The 21,880-nt window shown below is 45.9% G+C and overlaps 1 protein-coding gene and 1 long non-coding RNA gene across 10 annotated transcripts in view; both read right to left on the reverse strand.

Moving 5' to 3' along the window:
• Window positions 1–21,880, reverse strand: part of DAGLA (diacylglycerol lipase alpha) — a 202,119-nt gene that overhangs the window by 173,360 nt on the left and 6,879 nt on the right. The gene's annotated exons all lie outside the window — the stretch shown is intronic.
• Window positions 589–20,376, reverse strand: LOC128330787 (uncharacterized). The gene is made up of 4 exons (XR_008310258.1): window positions 20,164–20,376; window positions 19,417–19,486; window positions 18,151–18,217; window positions 589–831 (listed from the first exon to the last, which is right to left on the reverse strand). It is a non-coding gene; the product is annotated as an uncharacterized LOC128330787 (long non-coding RNA).

Raw genomic sequence — 21,880 nt, forward strand, 5'->3', positions numbered from 1 at the left:
TTTGTAATAACAGAGAAAACCACAGACCTGGGAGAGATATGTATGATATATCGATCTGGTGCTGGCTTTGGAGCCAAAATGTTAATTGGTTACTTACTGAAGAGGTTCTGCAGGCAGACATTTTGACATCTACTGTAGGTACCTGTGTAAACTGGTTTCAACCTCATTTTGCAGATGATAGATGGGCTGTCTTTGAATAAATATATTTAAACAGGACAAGGAGTTGGTAGCAAGGAGGTGAGCAAATTATTTCTAAATATCTGGAGTGCTAGAAGATGTGCTGCTTGGCAAATGGAAGTGTGCTTTGTGGAGTGGTTGTTTTTTTAGAAGTTGCTACTAGCCAGAAATTGGGAGAGGCTGAGTGGGGAGTTTTCTCATTCCAAAGCTGCATCATTTCCCAGAGCTACTTAATTGCTCCCTTTTGGTTCCACCTATGTTTGGATTGTAACGGCTATTATCTTATTGATTAATTGATAGATTTTGCTATTGGTGACTTCAAAGTACAAAGCAAAAGACAGTGCATACAAAGGCCACTAAAGTGACAGCAAGGAACAACTGCTTTAGAAGATGAACTCCTCCACACACAGAGATGATTAATCAAGCTCTGTTTGAAAATCTGTATCCTGGAGCCAATAGGATGCAGGAAGTTAAACATAATTCAAAGGGCACTTGATATGAACAAGAAATTCCACTCTTTTTCTCACAACTGTTTCCTCTGGTGCTAGTAGGATGAGAGACCTCCTGGACTTCACAGACATTCCTTCCTTGCAGAACTCATTATGCACTCTGAAGATAAATGGTACATCGAGAAAACATGACAAATATCCAACACTGTAGAACAAAGCAAAAAAGATTTTAGGAAGTTTATTCTGTGTTTGTTGTCCCTCTCAAAAGCCATCACTACTGTCCAGTAACAGAAGCAGTTCTCCTCAAAACTCTGAACTGTCAATGGAACTGAGCAGATAACTAACTAGCTCAAAGGATTGGTCTTCTACCCAAGCCTTTTCAAAATGGCAAGATTTGTATGCCACTATGAAACAAAACTGTGAAACAAAACTGGGCCTGTATACACACAATTCTGAGCTTTATCGATACTGCCTTCTCCTTTAATGGATCTGGACTACAAACTCGCTTACTCATCCAGTAACCCATTAAAAACAGAACAACAGGTTACTCACCTGTAACGTTGGTTCTTCTAGTGGTCATCTGTTCTTTTACACTAATGGGCTATGCGCCTACACAGAGACCTCATCGGAACCTAACAAGTTAAATTCTCCTGCTTTGGACGGGAACCTTGCCCCCAGCCACTATATGCAGCTGCACCACTCCTCATCCCCTCAGTCACGGAGTCCAGCTTCAGTGAACCCCACGGGCAGGACGGGAGGGTGTGTAAAAGGACAGATGACCACTAGAAGAACCAACGTTACAGGTGAGTAACCTGTAGTTCTTCAACATAGTCTCTGTCATTTACACTAATGGGATCATAACAGCTAGCACCCAAGGAGGAGGGAAGACAGAAACAAGATGCAATCTGCCAGAATCATTTATTTGGAACAAACACCTCAACTGAAAAGCGACTGTAGGACACTCCTGCCAAATACAGCATCATTCCATGCCCTGACATCAAGAGCATAATGACAGATAAAACGAGTGGGGCGAAGCCCAGGTAGCTGCCTGACATAAAATGTCCAACGGGACTGCACGATCAAAGGTAACAGAGGCCACCAAGGAGCTAACTGAGTACACCTTAATGGTTGCAGACAACTACTTATGAGCCAATTGATAGCAGAGTTCAACTGTGGAAACTATCCATCTAGACATGAACTGTGCCAAAACTTGGAGACCCTTATGTGGCCCATCGTACAGAACGAACAAGGAAGGAGTTTTTCTCCATTCAGCAGACCGCTGGACATAGAAGGATAACGCCCTTTGAATGTCCAAACGATGCAACCTCCTCTCCGCATCCGAGGAAGGATTCAGAAAAAACACTGGGAAAGTGAACGGGGATGAGCGGTGGAACATAGAAACCACTTTGGGCAGGAACTGAACATCTGGCCTGAGTACGACCTTGTCCTTGTGGAACTGAAGGTATGGTTGGTCAACCCTCAGGACCCTCAACTCACTTATCCTCTTGGTGTATGTAACAGCCAACAAAAAAGCGACCTTCCATGTCAGGAGACACAGATCAATTGAAGCCAAAGGCTCAAAGGGAGGCCGTAGCAAACTGGCCAAAACCACAGACAGATCCAAAGCTGGGGACATGACAGAATCGACTGGAAACATGTGTGACAAACCATTCAGGAAACCTTTTACCACCGGGTCCTTAAACCATGAAGCCTAGTTCGGGGGGTGGGGGGGGGTGTGCCACAATGGCAGCCAAATATACGTTAAGGGATGAAAGTTTTAGACTCCTTAAGGGATAACAGATAATTACATATATCTTGTACAGATGGATTAAATGCATCAAACTCATGCAGTGAAGTGAATGAACAGAAACGAGTCCATTTGTGATCATAGGCCTTTCACGTGGACTGCTTCCTGACAGCAACCAAAACTTCCGTAAGTCTCAGCGGAAAGTCGGCAGGACCTTCCATGCCGTCAGGTGAAGGGACTGAACATCCAGGTGGAGCACCCATCCCCTCTCCCACGACAGCAGGTCTGGTAGGGCTGTCAGGCACACCCACTCCACCACCAAGCACCTCAGGACCAGAAACCAAGGCCTCCTGGGCCACCACAGGGTTATCAGGATGGGCCTGGCCCAATCCACCCTCAGTTTGCACAGGACCCTCGGAATGAGGGGAAACAGGGGAAACACATACAGAAGAGGGCCTGTCCGGAAAGGATGAAGGCATTGCCTAGAGAGCCCTCGCCTTCCCCTCCCCTGGAGCAATACAAGGCACATTGAGCATTTTGCTGGGAAGCGAACAGGTCCAGGGTCGGGACTCCCCATTTTACAAATATGTCCCTGTGAACTCCTCGGTCCACTGCCCACTTATGGGAGACCACCTTCATCCTGCTCAAGGTGTCCTTGTATATGAATCACCTAAGGCGACACCGAATGTGCCACGCACCATTGCCAAAGGTCCAGAGATAGGCACAGAAGGCTCCTTGAAGACGTGCCGCCCTGTCGATTGATGTAGGCTTTTGCCATCGTATTGTCTGTATCGTCACGGAGCAACCCCCAATCATGGGCAAAAAGCCCTTGAGAGTGTTGAAAATGGCCAACAGCTCCAAATAATTGATGTGGTGGGTCCTCTCCCTAAGGAACCAATGTCCACTCAGGCGAAACCCTTCCAGGTGCGCCCCCCAACCGAGCTCTGAGCATCTATGGTGATCACCCATCGGGATCAGGGAGCTGGAAGGGAGCACCAACGTTCAGGTGTCGAACCTCAGTCACCACTCTGATGTCGCCCGTACTCCTTGAGGGGGCATGCTCTCTAGATGGCCCAGATCCCAAAGGGGATCGAACATGTCCAAAAACCACCTTTGAATTATGCACATTCGAAGGCGTGCTTGGGGCAGTACATAAGTAGTGGTCGCCATGTGACCCAATAGGTACTATACCGAGCGCACAGTCTGTTGGCCGTCGGCCAAGAAATCTATGGCCAGTCTCCTGAGCGTAGAAATGCAGGCGTCTGGAAGGAAGACCTTTTCCATTGTCGTGTCGAATATCGGTTCCCCAGACATGGGTGGTGTACCGCAGAACTGGGGGGCATAGCCCAACTGTATGATCGTAAGGACCCATTGGTCTGTAGTCACTCTGTCCCAGCTCGCCAAAAATGCAGCCAGGCGAGTCCAGAAGCGCCCCGAGTCATTGTTTCTTTTGGAAAGTACTTGGGCGCTGTTTCTGAAAGAACTGCTTACTCAGCTGGAGGCCTGACTTGTATCTCTGCTGGAACTTGTTGCCACGAAAGGAACGTTCAGATGGAGACTGCTGTTGAGAGGGGTTCTTTTGTGGTTGATACAGCAACCACCAGGAAGTTTTCTGTGGCTTGGTATTTGAGGACGACATCGAATGCACCATGCTCTTCAACTTCTGAACTTTCTGAAGCATATCATTTGTCTGCTCTGCAAACAGGCTAGAGCCCTCAAAAAGTAGGTCCTCAACCCTAGCACGGGCCTTGTAGTTCAGTCCAGACAGCTGTAGTCAAGCATGCCATCTAAGTGCCACAGACATTGCCATCACCTTGGCCGCACACTCCACTGAGTGCCTGGCCGAGTAGAGTTCCTACTTAGCCACTTGAATAACCTCTCTGAGGAATGCCTTGGCCGGATCTCTCTTAACCTGTGGCAGGAAATCCAAGAATGGACCTACCTTTTCCTACAAAAAGTGGTTATATCGGGCATTATATGCCTGATAGTTAGCCACCCTCAAGTGGAAGGCAGATGCTGAGTATAGTCTTCTCCCAAAGGAGTCCAATTTTCTGCCCTCTCTGGCACTCGGCACTGACTGGCCATGACTTTTGGTTCGCTGCAGAGACACCTCTACGACGACTGAATTAGGTGCAGGATTATTTTTTAGAAAGGCCGTATCATCCTGCAACTGCACTCTATAAAAATTTTCTAGGCGCCTATTAGGCTGAGAAAGGGTCGCCGGTTTCTTCCAATGATCCTTCATGACCCCCAGTAAAGCTGAATTAGGGGTAGAGCTGCCGGTACCTTGGCCTCAGAATTGATCAGGCTAAACAATGGATCCAGTTCCCCTTTTTGCTGGGTACCGAGGCTGACCCCGAGGGCCAAGCCATGCGTGCCACATAAGCCAAGTATTTTTTAAGGTCCTCTGACAGGTAGACCGGCTTCTAATCTGACCGTATATAGAGTGGAGACGACCCTCGGGAAGCACATTCCGACTCCTGAGAGCTCGTATCACTTTCATATTCCGACTCAGAAGGAGCCAGAGAGTCCTGAGCCAAGGGTGCCGAACTGGTAGGGGAGACTGCTTTGCCAACCGGATCGTCTGGTACTGAAGCTGGCATTTCTGCTGGCAACACCTGGATCAGAACAGCAGCCTGCTGTAGCGAATAAGCCAAAGGAGGCGGTTCGTGTCTCTCAGCTTGACCCCAAGGGGAGAATCGTGGAGAGCAGGAATGCGGCCTTCCATGTACCTAGAGCCATATCGGGGCCTACCATAATCAGAATGGTCCAAATGATAGTCTACCTGATATTGACCATATGATCCAGAGTCCCGGTGCCAAGCGTTATAGGACAGCTCAACCACCATCAAGGGAGAGCAGTGTTCTACTGCTCGTTACCAATCTGAGTAAGCAAACTGATGACAGTCCTAGGCCCGGCCCTGCCTGTAATCTGACGGCACTCTTCTGAGTCCCAACGAGCACTGCGGCCCCTAAGAGGGATGCGCTCCTGGCACCTCCAAGGTGGCAAATTATGCCTAGGGGAATATGCCTCTCCGTCCGATGAAGCAAAACGAGGTTCATCCGATGCCACAGAACGTTCACTACTCAGAACATTCTCAACTTGCGACTGGAACACAAGGGGAGGAGAATTCAGCTCGAATCTGACAGAAGCAGCATAGGACCCATTTGAAGGCTTATGCGGTGACAGTGCGTGCAGCAAAAAATGGATTTTGGTCAGCGCGCATTGCGTCCGTGGGTTCACGTCCGGTAGAGCTATCCTGGGTCATGAGGAGTGTAATTTCTGCTCCTTCTGTTTCAAATCAGTTCCTGGAGGTGCTCTGCTGTGACGCTTTTGGTGGGTTCTTTGCGGACAAAATCTCCTGCATTCGGGCTGGCTTGGACTCCACTATTTCTGCAGGGTCCATGGTGTCCAGCAATCCCTCTTGCAGTGCTGGGTTGGATCAGTTGGATCAGTTTCAATCTGTGACTCCTGAGGATGTGGACAGGCTGCTTGGGGCGGTGCAACCTACCACTTGTTCTCTGGACCCTTGTCTGACCTGGCTGCTTTGATCTAGCAGGGAGATTGTTGAAGAGGGCCTAGTTAATATCATAAATGCATCACTGAGGGAGGGTAGGGTGCCTCCATGTTTGAAGGAGGCAATAGTTAGACCTCTTTTTAAGAAGCCTGGATCCCACAGCGATGGATAGTTATAGGCCAATCTCCAATCTCCCTTGGTTGGGCAAGGTGATTGAGAGGGTGGAGGCTGACCAGCTCCAGGCGGTTTTGGAGGAAACTAATTATCTAGACCCATTTCAAACTGGCTTTAGAATGGGCTAGGGGCTGAGACAGCCTTGGATGACAGCCTTCGGCCTGATAGATGACCTTTACCGGGGAATCAACAGAGGGAGTATGACTCTGTTAGTTCTCTTGGATCTCTTGGAGGTATCCTTCTGGGTTGCCTGGTGGAGCTGGGCATAGGAGGCACTGCTTTGCAGTGATTCCGCTCCTATCTCTTGGGAAGATTCCAGATGGTGGAGCTTGGTGACAGTTTCTCCTCAAAAAGGGAGCTGTTATATGGAGTCCCCCAAGGCTCCATTCTGTCACCAATGCTTTTTAATATCTACATGAAACTGCTGGGTGAGGTCATCAGGAGTTTTGGTGCGGGGTGTTATCAGTATACTGATGATACCCAAATCTACTTCTCTTTTTCATCTGTATCATCAGGAAATGGTGTTCATTTCCTAGATGCCTGCCTACAGTTAGTAATGGGCTGGATGAGGGGTAACAAATTGAAGCTGAATCCAAGCAAGACAGAGGTGCTCATTGTAGGGGTTCAGAATCTGAGGGGTGAATTAGATCTCCCTGTGCTGTATGGGGTTACACTCCCCCAGAAGGAGCAGGTACACAGCTTGGGAGTACTCCTGGACTCAGGCCTCACTCTGGTATCTCAGGTGGAGGCCATGGCCAGGAGTACTTTCTATCAGCTTTGGCTGATTCAACAGCTGTGCCCATTCCTTGAAAAGGATGACCTCAAAACAGTGGTGCACCAGCTGGTAACCTCCAGGCTTGACTACTGTGATGAGCTCTACGTGGGGCTGCCTTTGTACATAGTTAGGAAACTTCAGTTAGTTCAAAATGCGACAGCCAGACTGGTCTCCAAGGCAACTCAGAGAGACCATATTATAGCAATAGCAATAGCACTTACATTTATATACCGCTCTATAGCCGGAGCTCTCTAAGCAGTTTACAATGATGTAGCATATTGCCCCCAACATTCTGGGTACTCATTTTACCGACCTCGGAAGGATGGAAGGCTGAGTCAACCTTGAGCCCCTGGTCAGGATCGAACTTGTAACCTTCTGGTTACAGGGCGGCAGTTTTACCACTGCGCCACCAGGGGCTCAAGGTTGACTCAAAACATTATGCCTGTTTTGAAACAGTTGCACTGGCTGCCAATATATTTCCGGGCAAAATACATAGTGCTGGTTATTACCTTTAAAGCCCTGAACGGTTTAGGCCCAGTTTACCTTAGAGAGAACCTTCTTCTGCATGATCCCCACCGCACATTAAGGTCATTTGAAGAGGTCCGTCTCCAGTTACCACCAGTATGTTTGATGGCGACTCAGAGGTGGGCCTTCTTTGTAGCCGTTCCTGGACTGTGGTATGCACTCCCTGCAGAAATCCATAATTTGAATTCTTTATTGGTTTTTAGGAGAGCCCTTAAGACCTATCTGTTTGGCCTGGCCTTCCAGGCTTTTTAAATTGTTTTAAAGGATTTTAATTGTACCTGTTTTTCAGGATTTTTACATTGTTTTATTGTTTGATGTTTTATGGTATTCTATCATTTTAATTGTTGATTGTTTTTAACTGTCTTTGTTTTCTTGTAAACCACCCTGAGCCAATTTTGGAAGGGCGGTATAAAAATTGAATAAATAAATAAATACTTGAACGAACCCGAGCAGGGACCAAGTTCAACAAGTCCTCCACCACAGGCGAGCAAGGCCTAGCCGAGACCAAGGACTTTGGTGTAGGGTGATCCGCATCCACCTTTGGTTTCTTGGCCACAGGGAACTCCGACATGGAAACTGACAAGGCCGCCTTTTTCTTTGGTATAGGAGGGAGATGTTAACCTGCCAGCAAATCACAATGCCCCTCCTCTTCCTCCTTCTTCTTCCTCTTCCTCCTCCCCCTCCTCCTGGGTCCTGAAACCACCAGGATCAAGGACAATTTCAGTACCATGGGCACAGAACGCTTAGAAAGGTCTTCTGAGAGTGCCAGTTCATTCAAAGTCATCGACGGAATAAAAGCAGGAAGTGTTGATTTCGGTATTGTGCCCGGATTTTCGGCCTCTACAGGAGCAGACACCAAACTCTCCGATGTCACCGATGAAGCCATTTTCACGGATTGCTTCAACGATAAGGCTTCCGACGAACGGAGAGCCAGATCCCACAGGGCTGCGCACAGGCAAGAAGCCCTACTCTTACAAGCCTGCTTCGTAAACTTCTGACAGTGAAGACAGGTCTCAACTATGTGGGATTCCCCCAGGCTCAAGAGACAATCGGTATGAGTATCGGGGAAAGGGATCTTAGAGTCACACCGAACACAAGTTCATCATGCCTGGCATAAACGCCCAGCCCAGCCAGGACCGGAGCTCCGAAGAAGGGAAAGGCCCGTAAAAAAGCAAAATGCCAAGAAAAAACTGCTACTATGCGAAAAAATAAAAAAATAAAGGAAGAGAAAGGAAAAGCAGGGAGAAAAACAACAAGGGGATAGACCGATCCTACTCGTCAAGTTGGAGAATCTACAATGTTCACTGAAGCGTGGACGATGAAAGACTGAGGGAATGAGGAGTGGCGCAGCCACATATAGTAGCTGGGGTTGGAGTTTCTGCCCAAAGCAGGAGAATTGAACTTGTTAGGCTCCGACGAGGTCTCTGCACAGGCGCATAGCCCATTAGTGTAAAAGTCAGAGACCATGTCGAAGAACCAATGACCAGAGCCTGGGAAAAGGACCGGAAAACCATTCAAATACTTATCATATATTTAGGCACCAAGGTAATCAACGGTCCACTTCCGGGCTAGATTCAAGGTGCTGGTATTGACCTCTAAAGCTCTACACAGCTTGGGGCTGGGGTACCTGTCAGACCTCATTCGCCCATATGAATCTGCCAGGGCCCTCTGCTCATCGTCTCAAGCCCTGCTCATGGCCCCGCCATTAACAGAGATATGGTTGGCAGGGACTAGAGCCGGGGCCTTTTCAGTTGTGGCCCCTCAGCTTTGGAGCACCCTCCCTGAAGATATTCGCAATGCTCCCTCCCTCAGTGTTTTTAAAAAAACAACTTAAAACACACCTTTTTAAGGAGAGTTTTTAATGCTCCATTTAATGCTCCATTTTTGGTTTTATCTGGTAGGTTCTTTAGCTTTTTATAATTTTCAGTTCTTAGCTTTTAAAATAACTTTTAATTTGAACCTAATAATGTGTGTAGTTTTAACCTGACTTTTAACTTGTTTGTACAACCTGGTTAATTTTATTACTTTTATTGTGTCTTGTATCTACCTTATTGTGAGCCGCCCTGAGCAGTAGTGCACTGGAGGGGCGGGGTATAAATATTTTAAATTAAATCAAATCAAATCAAATCAAATCAAATCAAATCAATCAATAAATAAATAAATAATATGTTCTTGCTCTTTACTGAGTAGAATATCGTTCGTTAATACGGCCTTGAAATTCATATCATACCAGAAATTCATATCATTTATACCATTATATAAAATAATAAAAATAAAATAAAATAAAATAAAATAAAATAAAACTCTTGCCGTTTTTCCATCTCTGCTTCTGGGAAGTCAAGAAAGGCAAGAAGAATTCCATATAGGCCCAACCTCTCCAAACTACTCATTTCCATTCCTCTATCTCAACCCTAGATCCATTTAATCAGGATACCTCTGAGGCCCCTCTTTCAGCCAGGATAGGTGGAGGTTCTTCACAGAAAAAACTGTTAAACATTAAGTAAATTAAATTTATTATTGCTTTACAATGCTAGGTGCTGTACAGGCATTATCCACATTTGTCCAAATAAATATTTTCCTCTCTTCCTGCAAAATTTGAATACCACAGTGTTTTAGCTAACCTTTTTTTTCTGCCAGAATTCCAGTGCCTTCAACAACTGCATTGACAGGTAATCATTTACTTTGTGAAGCTTTCCCCAGCATGGAAATGGTGCATGAAAAGTTCCACTTACCTTTTTGCTCATCATGCAACTATTAGAAGCACTGAAGGCCTGCCCTCAGTACTCAAAGTTGGCAACTCTAATGTGTGCTCATTCATAGAACTTTTACTTTCTGAAGGTGCTGATTATGAACAAAATGTGCCTACTCTCGCCAAAGTTAGTCTGGTTGACTTCAATGGGCAAGTTAAACATGTGCTCTAAGCTTCCCATTGAAGCAAATAGGAAACTGCTCAACTGTGGCTGGATTGAGCCTATTATTATTATCTATTACAAAAGTCCACACTCACACACATTTTCATAATGGACTAGAGCACCTCATTTCCTTCCATTTTTAAATTTTGTTTATTTAACATATTTCTATACCACCCAAAAGCTTGCGTCTCTTTTTTATTATGTTAATGGAATTATTATATTTTGCCTCAAGTCTAGATATATATACTTCAGTGGTTTCTGAAGAACTGTGGGCATGAAGACCCAAAGATTTCATGGATTTATATGAAGACTCAATCTTGTACCTAAACCAGTGATCTTGTGCCTAAACCACACACAGTAAATCTAGCACAAGCTGGAAGAGGTTAACAAGGCAGAGTGTTAGTTACACACAACCTTGTGTGAGTATACACATTAGCTTCTGGTTACCTAACAATATATGTTAAGTCTATCAAATGCTTCCCAGCTAGGAAAGACTGGTTAGATAGCACCTGCTGTCTCCATGTGACTACTTGAAAAGAAACAACTCTGATATTTAAATCAGTAGGTTTCTTTTTTCACAAAGCTTCCTTTTGGCATGATATGTAAGAAGCCATTCAATCACAGGACAGAATGGCTCTTAGCGGTTTTCCAAGCAGTTCCCATTAATGTCAATGTCACAGGGCACTGATCCACATTAAATAAACCACACCCCAAGTCAGGAAGGAAGACTACAAACTTCCTAGTCATTGTCTTCATGGCTCACATGCACTCAAAAGATGTTGACATACTGGCATCAAGCCTGCTGGCATGGGCTGACCCACCTGCTTGAGAAAAGAACATTAGACTTATCGTGAAGGGTTCTTTTCCCCTGTGATTGGAGCTCATCAGAATGGGTTGTGAACTGAGCATGTTCAAGACAGGGCCGGATCACGTGATACTAGTTTCCTGTTGCCAGGAGGCACCATAGCCCTACTTCAGGGACTGTAGCGTAGAGTGTGGCATATGTAGAAACATACAGCCTAAGAAGGCAACATGTTAACAACCAGAAAAATACAAACAAGAGAGAGAACACAGAGGTATATACTAACACTTTAGTACCCTGAGACCTGTTTCCACCCCAAAAACGGTAGACTTCCCAAACCAGAAAAACCACTTATACATCCGTGGGTGGGCCTGATGATTTTCAATCACAGGGAAAAAGAACCCTTCACAGTAAAGAGAACCCTTCCTTTTTCCCCTGTGCTGGAGCTCATCAAAATGGGACATGCCCAAGAGATCTGAGAAAGGGGTTGGGAAGGTTGTATACTCTAGACTACCTGTTGTAAGACCCGACAGCCAAAAGCTGCTTGGGGTGAGAGGAGAAGGCTAATTTGTAATCCTATACCATAAAAGCCTTCGGCGTGCGGCCGTGCTGCCCGTGTCTTTTTGGGCCGATCTGGGCATGCGCTCCGCGCATGCCCAGATCGGCCCAAAAAGACACGGCCGCCCAGACACGGGCGGCCATGTTGGAACAGGGGAAGCGGCGGCCTAGGAGAAGCGGCCACCGCCAACGAGAAAAGAGTGCTGGCGAGGCGGCAGGGGAGCCACGGCCTCGGCCAGAGGTGGCAGTGGCCGCGGCGGGGCGACTGGCCCCGATGGCGGCGGCGGCCGCCAGCGAGAATGCGGGTGAAGCGGCGGTGGCCGTGGCGGGCGACTGGCCCCGATGGCGGCGGCACAAGTGCGGGTGAGGCAGCGGCAGCTGGCCGACTGGCCCCCGATGGCGGCGGCCGCCGCCAAGGGAGTATGGGCGAGGTGGCGGCGGAGCTATAGGTACGGCCGAGGCAGCGGGGGAAGCCAGAAAGGGGAGGCCGAAGGTGGCGGGGCGGACTGGGAAGGACTGGGCCCGCTGGCGGCCGCACTCGGGGGGGCGGGGGTGGTCTACTAGCGCCCGTTTATCTAACGGGCTGAAAATTGCTAGTGCTAAATGAAGGTAGTAACAGGAGAGCATGTAACAGCTTTACAGATATCTGTCAGAGGGGTGTGTGCCAAAAAGGCCACCAAGGTAGCTGTGCTGCGAGTGGAATGCACTGTAATCCCAGAAGGGACTGGCAAATTAAGGGTTTCATAAGTCAGGAGGATGCAAGGCCTGATCCATCTAGAGCACCTTTGGAGACATTGGAGCCTAGTGAAGAGGATTGGAATGAAACTAAGAGAGAGTCACAATTTGCTGAATTCTCTGGCACAACAGATATAGACGTGCAGAGCCCTGCAGGCGTCAAGGGTGTGCCATGAAATTTCCCTAGAATGGGATGGTAACAGACAGAAGGAGGGTAGCACTACATCCTGAGAGCAGTGAAAGAAGACTTAACTTTAGGAATGAAGGTAGAGTCAAGCTTCACGACTACAGTCTGAGATGCAGAACTCTTTCCAAACTGAGAAGGCACCCCAGTTCGGATACTCTACGAGCCGACATGATGGCTACCAGAACCATCATCTTGTAGGATAGGTCCTTGAGGGAGGCAGAGGACAAGGGCTCAAAGGGTGGTTGGGTGAGTTAGTTCAGGACCTTGTTCAGACTCCACGATGAGAACCTGTGAACAGGAGAGGGGCAGATTGGATGTCCCCTTGAGGAATCCTGTAATGTGTGGGTAAAGTGTGGACCACCCAGGAGAGGATAGGTCCAAAACTGACGCCAGGATGTTTCAGGGTGCTAGGGCAGAGCTGCAACTGAAGCCTAGACTGGAGGAAAGCCAGGACCTCGGGAACTCCCACCAAGATAGGGTCAGTGTGTTTTCTATGTGCTCATCGAGAGAAGGCTGCCCATGTGGCCTGGTAAATGCAATTGGTAGCCGGGTATCTAGAGGCCAGAATAGTATCTTGGACTGAGGAGGCGGGGCATAGCCCTGAGCATTTAACTCTGCACGCTCAACCTCCAGGCGGAGAGTTGGAGCCTCCAGGGCCAGGTGAAGGAGGCGACCTTTGTGAGAGGAAGTCCTTTTGGAGGGGGAGTTGCCAGAGCAGGTGGACCAACAGAGATAGAAGTTCAGAGAACCAGGGTCTACAGGGCCAGTGAGGAGCTGCTTGTTCTATTATAAGCTTTCTGAGAATTATTTGGAGGACGGCTGTCAGAGGAAAGGCATAGAGTAGGGCCTGTGGCCAGGGAGCCGTGAGGGCATCGGTCATTTCTGCCAGGGAAAACTGAAACCTGAAGAAGTGTGGGAGAATATGGTTCGTTGGGGACGTGAATAGGTCCACCTCTTGCTGGCCCAGGCATGACATCAGCTGGTGGAAGACATCCGGGTGGAGGCTCCATTCTGCTGGGTCCATCGTGCACAGGCTGAGCCAGCATACTTGAACGTTGTTGGCCCCACTAAGGTGTTCTGCTGTGACTGAAGCTAGATGGCTTTCTGCCCACTGGAAGAGGAGATCGGATTCTGTCATCAAGGACCAAGATCTGGTGCCTTCCTGATGACTGACATGGGACTTGGTGGTGATGTCCATGCGGATTAGGACGTGGCATTCCTGCAGAAGATGGCAAAACTGTGGGAGGGCAGTCTGGCAGACCGGAGCTCTAGCCAGTTGATGTTTCGGCATGACTCCTCGGGAGACCAGTGTTCCTGGGCACATTAGTTCAAGCAGTGGACGCAACTGGTGAGGCTGGAGTCTGTGGTCACTACAGAGGGAGGCCTTTGTGGATTGCTGGAGAGATCCACCAACAGAATGTCTGGCGCACCCTGAGAGGGATGTTTATCTATTTGTGTACACCTGCCATGATCAATTCCTGATAGGGAAGGAGCAGTCAGTGGAGGGGGCGTGAGTGCCACCTGGACCATGGAACACACCACGCAGGCCACCATGGATCCTAGTATAGTGGCCAAGGCCATCAGGTCCATCTTCCTTTGGTGTAGGAGAGGTGTGATGAGAGTTGATATTTTATCTTTCCATTCCTGGGTAAGGGAGACCAATGCTTGAACAGTGTTGGAATAATGCTCCCAGGTGCGGAAGGGACTGTGTTGGATGGAGATGGCTCTTCTCCCGATTTGCTATGAAGCTATAGTCAACTAGGCACTGGAGAGTCCTGTTTACATCTCTTTGGGCTTGATGGAAGGAGGCTGCTCTGAAGATAATGGGTGTATGTGAGTACCCTGGAGGTGGAGGTGTGCAATTAATATCACCATGACCTCTGTAAAGATCTGAGGAGCTGATGATAGGCCAAACAAGAGTGCTCAGTATTGGTCCTGTTTCTGATCATACAAAAACCTGAAAACCTCCTGTGGGCCAGGCCGCTCTCCAGGAGCCGTCTTTCTTGGGCACAAGAAATAAGATAGAGTAGACGCCTAGACATGTTTCTGTCTATATTACTGTTTGATGGCCCAAATTTACAGTATGTTGAATGGCATGAGTCATTTGGAGGGGTGTTTGCCTGGGTTTCTGGATGTAGTGGTCTCGTGGGGCACGTATGAGGTTGAGAGAATAGCCCCTGTAGATTATGTCTGGCACCCATTGGTCTTAGGTGGTGGACATCCATGTGGTGGTGAACTCTAAGAGCCTGCCTCAGGGTATGAGTCATTGTTTTTTGTTGTAGGGTGCATTGGAGGTGAATGAGTATCAATGCAGTGTGTGCACACATGCATTCAGTATGGGGCCTTCCTGATTCAACCTGAGCGGGATCTAAAATTAACTGAGTGGATATAAAAAAGACTTGTGGGCGCAGGCATGTGCGCATGCCTTAGAGGGAACACTGGTGGCAGAGGTCTCATGAGCTTTTCTGAGGAGTAGATCACACTCTTTATCCTCAATTATTTTGAGTTGTTCCTGTCCCTCAGGATTCAGAATAGAGCCAGATATGAGGTGTGCCACAAGGGTGTCAATGTAAGGAACCGCCAGAAGTGGCGTAACATCTTGCGGAAGAGAATAATGTTCCTTGGGGCAGACCCCCTCTCGCTTAGAGGAGGCGGATCTTTCCCATTCTGCTAGCATGACTTTACGAAACATGGGTGGGGAACTGTGGCAGAAGGGGTGGAGGAAGAAGGGAAGACACTTGTGGAGGAAGAAGGGAAGACCTTTGACCTTGAGCAAGACAGGACCGGAACTGGGGATATGGTGCCTCCTGGCAACAGGAAACTAGTATCACATGATCCGGCCCTATCTTGAGCATGCTCAATCCACAACCCATTCTGATGAGCTCCAGCACAGGGGGGAAACATACCATCATCATCTGTATAAGTATAAGGTACTGAACAGTATATTATCACATGTGCATAATATGCAACATGGAAATGACTTACTGTACATGTATTGAATTATGCATGCATGTATGAATTAGGCTACAGAAAACATCACTTTTATGTAAAGAACTGACAGCAGCTGCAATTGCATACCTCAAATTTATGAAATGTGCCTGAAAGTAAATACAGTGGTTACACAATATCCCCATTACACACAAAGGGTGTGCAGGGGGGCGGGGCGGTCATGATCAGATATAGCTTACAGATAGGTCTGAGCTGAAACTTCACTTTTCAATGATTTTTAAGAATGAAGAATCACTATTGGTTCTTCAGCATTGCACTACAACAGTTCTACATGTTAGAAGTAAGAATTCTAAAGCATTGCTCTTAGCACCGCAGTAACCACTTCTGCCTACTAGAGGCATGAGGAGTTTTGTTAATACAATATAAGCCTGTTATCCGCGGGGATTCCGTTCCAGGGGGGTGGGGGGGTAGTGAAACCATGGATAATGGGGCATTAGAGCAATGGGAATTGGGGAGTTAGGTTCATGGAGCAGTGAAAAAAGGGGCAAAAAGGACTGTCAGTGGAGAAAATTGGAGGGGGAGGGTGTGCCCTACCGTCCTCTGTGTGTCTAACTGTCCAGCAATGCCCCTAAAAGTCCAAAATTATGGTTTCCCTCCACAAAAATCACATTTTTCCATCCCCCACCCCACAAAAACGAACCCCAGAGTTGCTCTTGCCCTCAAAATGGTGGGCAGGAATGACTTCGAAGGTCATTTCTGTCCATCCCTGACTTGAGGATACAAGAGTTTTAACCCTTTAATTGCCAGACTTTTTTCACATATACTGAGGTCGGGTGGCAATTACCCAGCCATGGATATATGAAACTGCAGATGCCAGGTCCGCAACTGACAAGGTTTGCCTGTAAGTCTCTCTTGTTCAGTTAAGTCACTTAGAACTGTTCAGTTGTTGAAGGCTAATGCCTGTTTGTGTATATTTTTCAAAGGCTCTCAGTACAGGATATTTAGTTTCTTAATAAATCTTTATTTGTTTTTCAACTCACCTACTGTCTCCATTGCCAGTTTTTAATGTTTCTCCTCACACCCCTCAATACTATAGACACCAACAGCCAAGGTAAGATAGTTATTACATAAACTCTCCTGGCAAAATCTGATCATGACTTTACTGGGAAAAGATATTTCCTCACTCTGCTGCTACCCATGTACGAACATGCACACACACATCCACACACACATTTTGATCCTTCAAAGACCCAAAGGTACCTAGGTGCATCTCAGTTTCAGCCAATATGGTGAAGTCCTTAGGACCTGGGATCTCCATTCATATAAGCTCTCTCGGTGATTTTGCACCAATCACTGAGGCTATTCACACACACGTGCAAAACTGGGCTAAGGGAGCCCAGCCAAGTTTTGCACACGCACATGAACCACCAGGACCGGAACTGATCCCGGTGGCATCACAGCGGCAAACCCGCTTACGGAGACTCAAAACGGGGCTAGGAGAGTGAGGGCTCTCCTAACCCCGTTTTTCTGCTCATGTGCAGACTTGTCTGGCAGACTCAGGGAGGGGAGGGGGATACCCATAATGCACCATGAACTCACGCGGTACATTATTGGAGCTCCAGTGGGTGAGGCAACACGGGTTGGTGCGTCCTAGCACCCTGACCCTCAGAGATGCCGGCAGCAGCTGGTGCTCATCCGGGCAGGTGATCTGCCTGCACAAGGATGGCAGAACAATAGTCTGTGGGGAAAGCATTTTTGGGCTTCCTCCCCCAAAACCGGGTAGCCCATTCTCGCGGCTTGTGAGAAAAGGCCAGGTTTGAACATTGGCCAGCTCAAAGGTTCGATGGCAGGAGGAGTTACACCCCCTCCTGCCACATTTCCCCCACTGGCGCTCGATTTCCTAAAAGTCTGTTGGGGTGGGAGCATACCTCTCTGCCACCCCGTTGCTCCCTTTACCGGATGTAACCAGAAGCACTCAATGTGCCTGCGCACCTGACATGCGCAGGCACATCTGGTTACATCTGGTAAAGGTGGCAACGGGGCAGCAGGGAGGTATGCTCCCTCCCCAACAGACTTTTAGGAAATGGAGCGCCAGCTGGGAAATGCGGTGCGAGGGGGAAGTGCATCCTCCCCCGCCCTTAAAGTTATCCCCCCACCCGTTCTGAGCACATCCCGGGGGGGGGGAGGAATTGATACACAGCCAGAACATTGTCATTGCTAAAAAAACAAGCCACTTTTAAACTGATAGCATGTCTCTTTGGCATTAGAACTATTATGGCGAAAACAACATGCAAAACTATGCAGACATGTTCCTACCTTGGATCCCAGTCAAAAAACCTTTCAAGAAACATCAATGGATAAACCATTGTAAGCAAGATTTTTCATGCAATTATCTCAAACTGTTCTTTTCATTTTTCAAATAGTTCTCAATGATCTAGATCTGTATTGGAACCGAATAAACTAACAGAAATACACTCTCAAACTTATGTAGTACAATTTTGTAGTGAGGTGTAAAGTGAGAACACCCTTCTGAGGGATTTCATCACACACTAGTCTCTGTGACACAATGTTTTTGGCACACCAAACTGAGATTTTTACAAAAGAGGGAACTACTAAATTTAATTTTAAAAAGGGGAACTATACCAAGCTGAATAATGAAATGTCTCAGGCAACTTGAACTGGAGCTGGAATCAAAGAAATGATGTTGCTGCTGGAAGAGAAGGAACAGAATACATATTTGGATAAGCAGCCAGTAGCGGTAGAAACAGCAACAAAGAGAGAGCAAGTCTGCATAGGACATTTATTTATTTACCACCCTTCCTAAAGTGGCTCAGGGTGGTATTGATGCTTTATTCCCTGGACACAGAAGGTTGTGCGTATACATCCAGCACACATTAATATTACACTGGAATAAGTCGTCCATGTGGCTTTTTCAGGCAGAATCTATGAGCAGGAGACAAATAGTATCCTACTCACAATCTTCTTTAAGCATTTCACATGGGATTCTCAGTTTCAACATGAGGTTTTTCTCTTATGCACCAGTACAAGTACAGTTTCAAAAGCACTCCTACAGGGGCGAAAGCTATGGCGATTATCTTGACTGAGTAAGAAACTATTTCCCCTTGCCAAGATGCTCAGGCATCATGCCTATACCTCAAAAATGATCAGGATGTGGCATCTGCAATGATACAAAGTCCTTTTATGTCGGTGGAACCATCTCACATAAAGAAGCCCTCAAACCCCTTCTGGATTGAAATTAAAAATGAAATGCTTCGGTACCAAAAGCCAATGTTCAGATTATATAAGACACCACACTGATTTTGAACATTCAAACTTGTTGAATATTCAAGTCTGTTCAAGATTACTCTCGATCACAAAAGTACAGAATTATAGTAATCACAGGTGTAAAACTACCTAATAAATAACCAAAAAATCCCATAATTAGATACATACTTAAATCTCCCCTCATTAAAACAACAGGGACTTGAAAGTTGAAAGTCTCATTGCATTCTAAATGCTCTACTGTCTTCCTCACTCTTTAAGTAGGCTGCACTACAATTAAATACATTTCCATAGATTAACAAGCTTTTTTTCATGGCAAAATATGGAACATATGAAGCTGCCTTGTACTGTCAGGCCACTGGTCCCTCCACCCCAATGTCAGATGGTGGCTTTCCAAGGTCTCAGAAGTGGTCTGCACCAACCACGTTACCTGTGATAGTTTACTTAAAAGATACCAGGGATTGAATCTGGAACCTTCTGCATGCAAATGATGTTCTCAGTGATTGAGCCATGGGTTGTTCATGCCACCACCAAGAAAAGTTAGCCCACCATCTAAATATATTTTATGGTTGAAATCCTAAGTACACTTACTAGGAAGCATGTCCCACTGAAATTAACTAGACTTACTTCCAAGTTGATATGGTCAGGCTTCGGCTGTTAATCTCCCATTCTGAGAGACCAACACAGCAAGAATATCCTAAATCACAAATACAGATATACAAGAAAATTCAACACTCTCACCCACAAGAAGCCCCCCAAAATTTCAGAGATAAGCCCTGGCACCTTTCTTACCCATAATATTCTGTTCAAAGTCTAACAGACATGTCAGAAAGGGAGAAAGGGAGGGGCAGAGGAGAGAGACAAAGTTTACAAATTTATAATTTCAGCTTTCAGTAAGAAGAGACCCTTGGTGATGCTCAGCACACCCCAACCTTATCCAGCCTCACTAATTCACAGACATACAGTTTAAAGTCTCTACTAACATAATAACTTAAACAAATACAAAATAAAGTCACTTTCTAACATAACTAGTTGGTGCCATATCTGCATCTGCCTTCACTGGAATAATTCATTTATGAAAGGAGGGTGGCAGAGGTAAATATCTGTACTCGGCATCATGAGGGCCAATGTTGTGACATCTAGTGGGCTACTGTGTGAAACAGGATGCTGGACTACAGGCTTTGGGCCTGATCCAGCAGGGCTGTTCTTATGTTCATCTATTTCTGATTCAAGAACATATAAGTTATGCATCCAGATCTATCTTTCCAATATCTATCTTACTGATAATTTTCCCTAATTACACAGCTTTTTTTACTCCTTCAGCATGAAAACTCTCAATTTCTAATCATGGGAGGAAGTATTTTTCTCACTCACCTCAATATTTCAGCAGTGAAGAAGAAAAACCTCTGTCAACTGCTCATTTATCACAACTCTTCAGGTTTGCATTTCCACAGTAAGTTGTGCACTAGTTCCTCCTATAAGCATGTAATTATTTATACTATCTAATAAATATGTGTCCATGTTTTGCATATCTTAAAATATTAATGTAGTTTGTTTGATTCAAGCTCTACAAAGTAATCACAGGCATTTAACACTAACAGCCTCCTTAAATCTTGCTCCAAAACTATCTGATTTGGAGGAGAGGCGGGAAGTAGTCTCTTCCTTACCAGGCGGTCTGTATTATGACTTAACCAAACTATCAGTTAACAACACAACCCCCAACTACATTACATATTTGGGTAATATCACACAAATCCTGATGAAAAAGCAACAGCATGGTATCCATTCGTACATAACAGATGGAGTTGACCTTGCTGTGATTTATTTATTTATTTTATTTATTTATTTAGCACATTTATATACCGCCCACTACCAAATCTTTAGGTGGTCTACAACAACAAACCAAACCAAAAAAATTAATGCATTTAAAACATACTGTATATAAAATTTAAATTAAAACAATCAATAAAATTGTTAGGGAGAATCAATAAAATGAGGAAAGAGTGAGCAGTGCTGCACAGGAATGAGGTCTGTTGATCCTTTTAAATAACAATAAAATTGGAAAGATGTGTGCTTCAGTGCTGAACAGGGGAACATGCATCTTTCCAATAATTTTGTTTTTTTTAATTGGAAAATGAAGAAGATTCAAAAATCAGCAGAGCACTGCTGCAAAAGAAGGTGGCAACCTTGCTTGTGTCTACCACTTTTACACAGAAAAGGCTTCATGAGTTCTCCTACCTTTTCAATGGTACAGGACTACTCAGTTTCTAAATAACATATGGAAATTTAATAAAAAATAAAATCAAACTTTTAGAAGTTCATAAAATGACACTGAAGATGGGTGGGGGTAGCACATTTTACTAGTGTTTTACAGACATTACCCAACAGATGGCCATGACACTTCTGCAATCACATTCTAAACAGCGATTGACAATTCTAGCGAGGAACAAAATTGCATGTTCTCAGACAAAAGATATTACAATCTAAATACTGCAGATATTGGAACCCTTTCATCTCCTAACACTAGCTCATCTCACCATATGAATATCACCTACCAGCAACCCACCAAAAAGCCAAGAAATTACGTATTTGTATTTACTAAACAAACCATATGCAGAAGCTTGTAATAACATCCTACAATTCTTGTATCAAACCTGCTGCCACTTCAAAAATTTTACTATACAATCTGACCACACAGACAATGACATTTCCTCCTTCAACCCAAAATGAAATGCAATAACCTCCTTATCATATCACCAAGCTATAGAAATCTAGCTTAAGAAATTAGTATGAGAGTAAGGGTTATGGAGATCAGAGAAACTGCTGTCTGTGTATACATGATAGCTTTTCAGAGATTTAAAAGCAATACGTTTCCCAGACTATGGGAAACACCTATATTGAGCAGCAGAAATATAGGAAGATGCTGAAAGGAATCTTCTCATACTGAGCGGGAGGAAGCAATGAGAGAGTCAGAATGGTATAGTGGTTAGAGTGCTGGACTAGAACTGGAAAGACCCGAGTTCAAATCCCCATTCAGCCATGATACTTGCTGGGTGATTCTGGGTCAGTCACTTCTCTTAGCCTAACCAAC

The sequence above is a fragment of the Hemicordylus capensis genome, chromosome 1, assembly GCF_027244095.1.
Source record: "Hemicordylus capensis ecotype Gifberg chromosome 1, rHemCap1.1.pri, whole genome shotgun sequence".
Lineage (NCBI taxonomy): Eukaryota > Metazoa > Chordata > Lepidosauria > Squamata > Cordylidae > Hemicordylus > Hemicordylus capensis.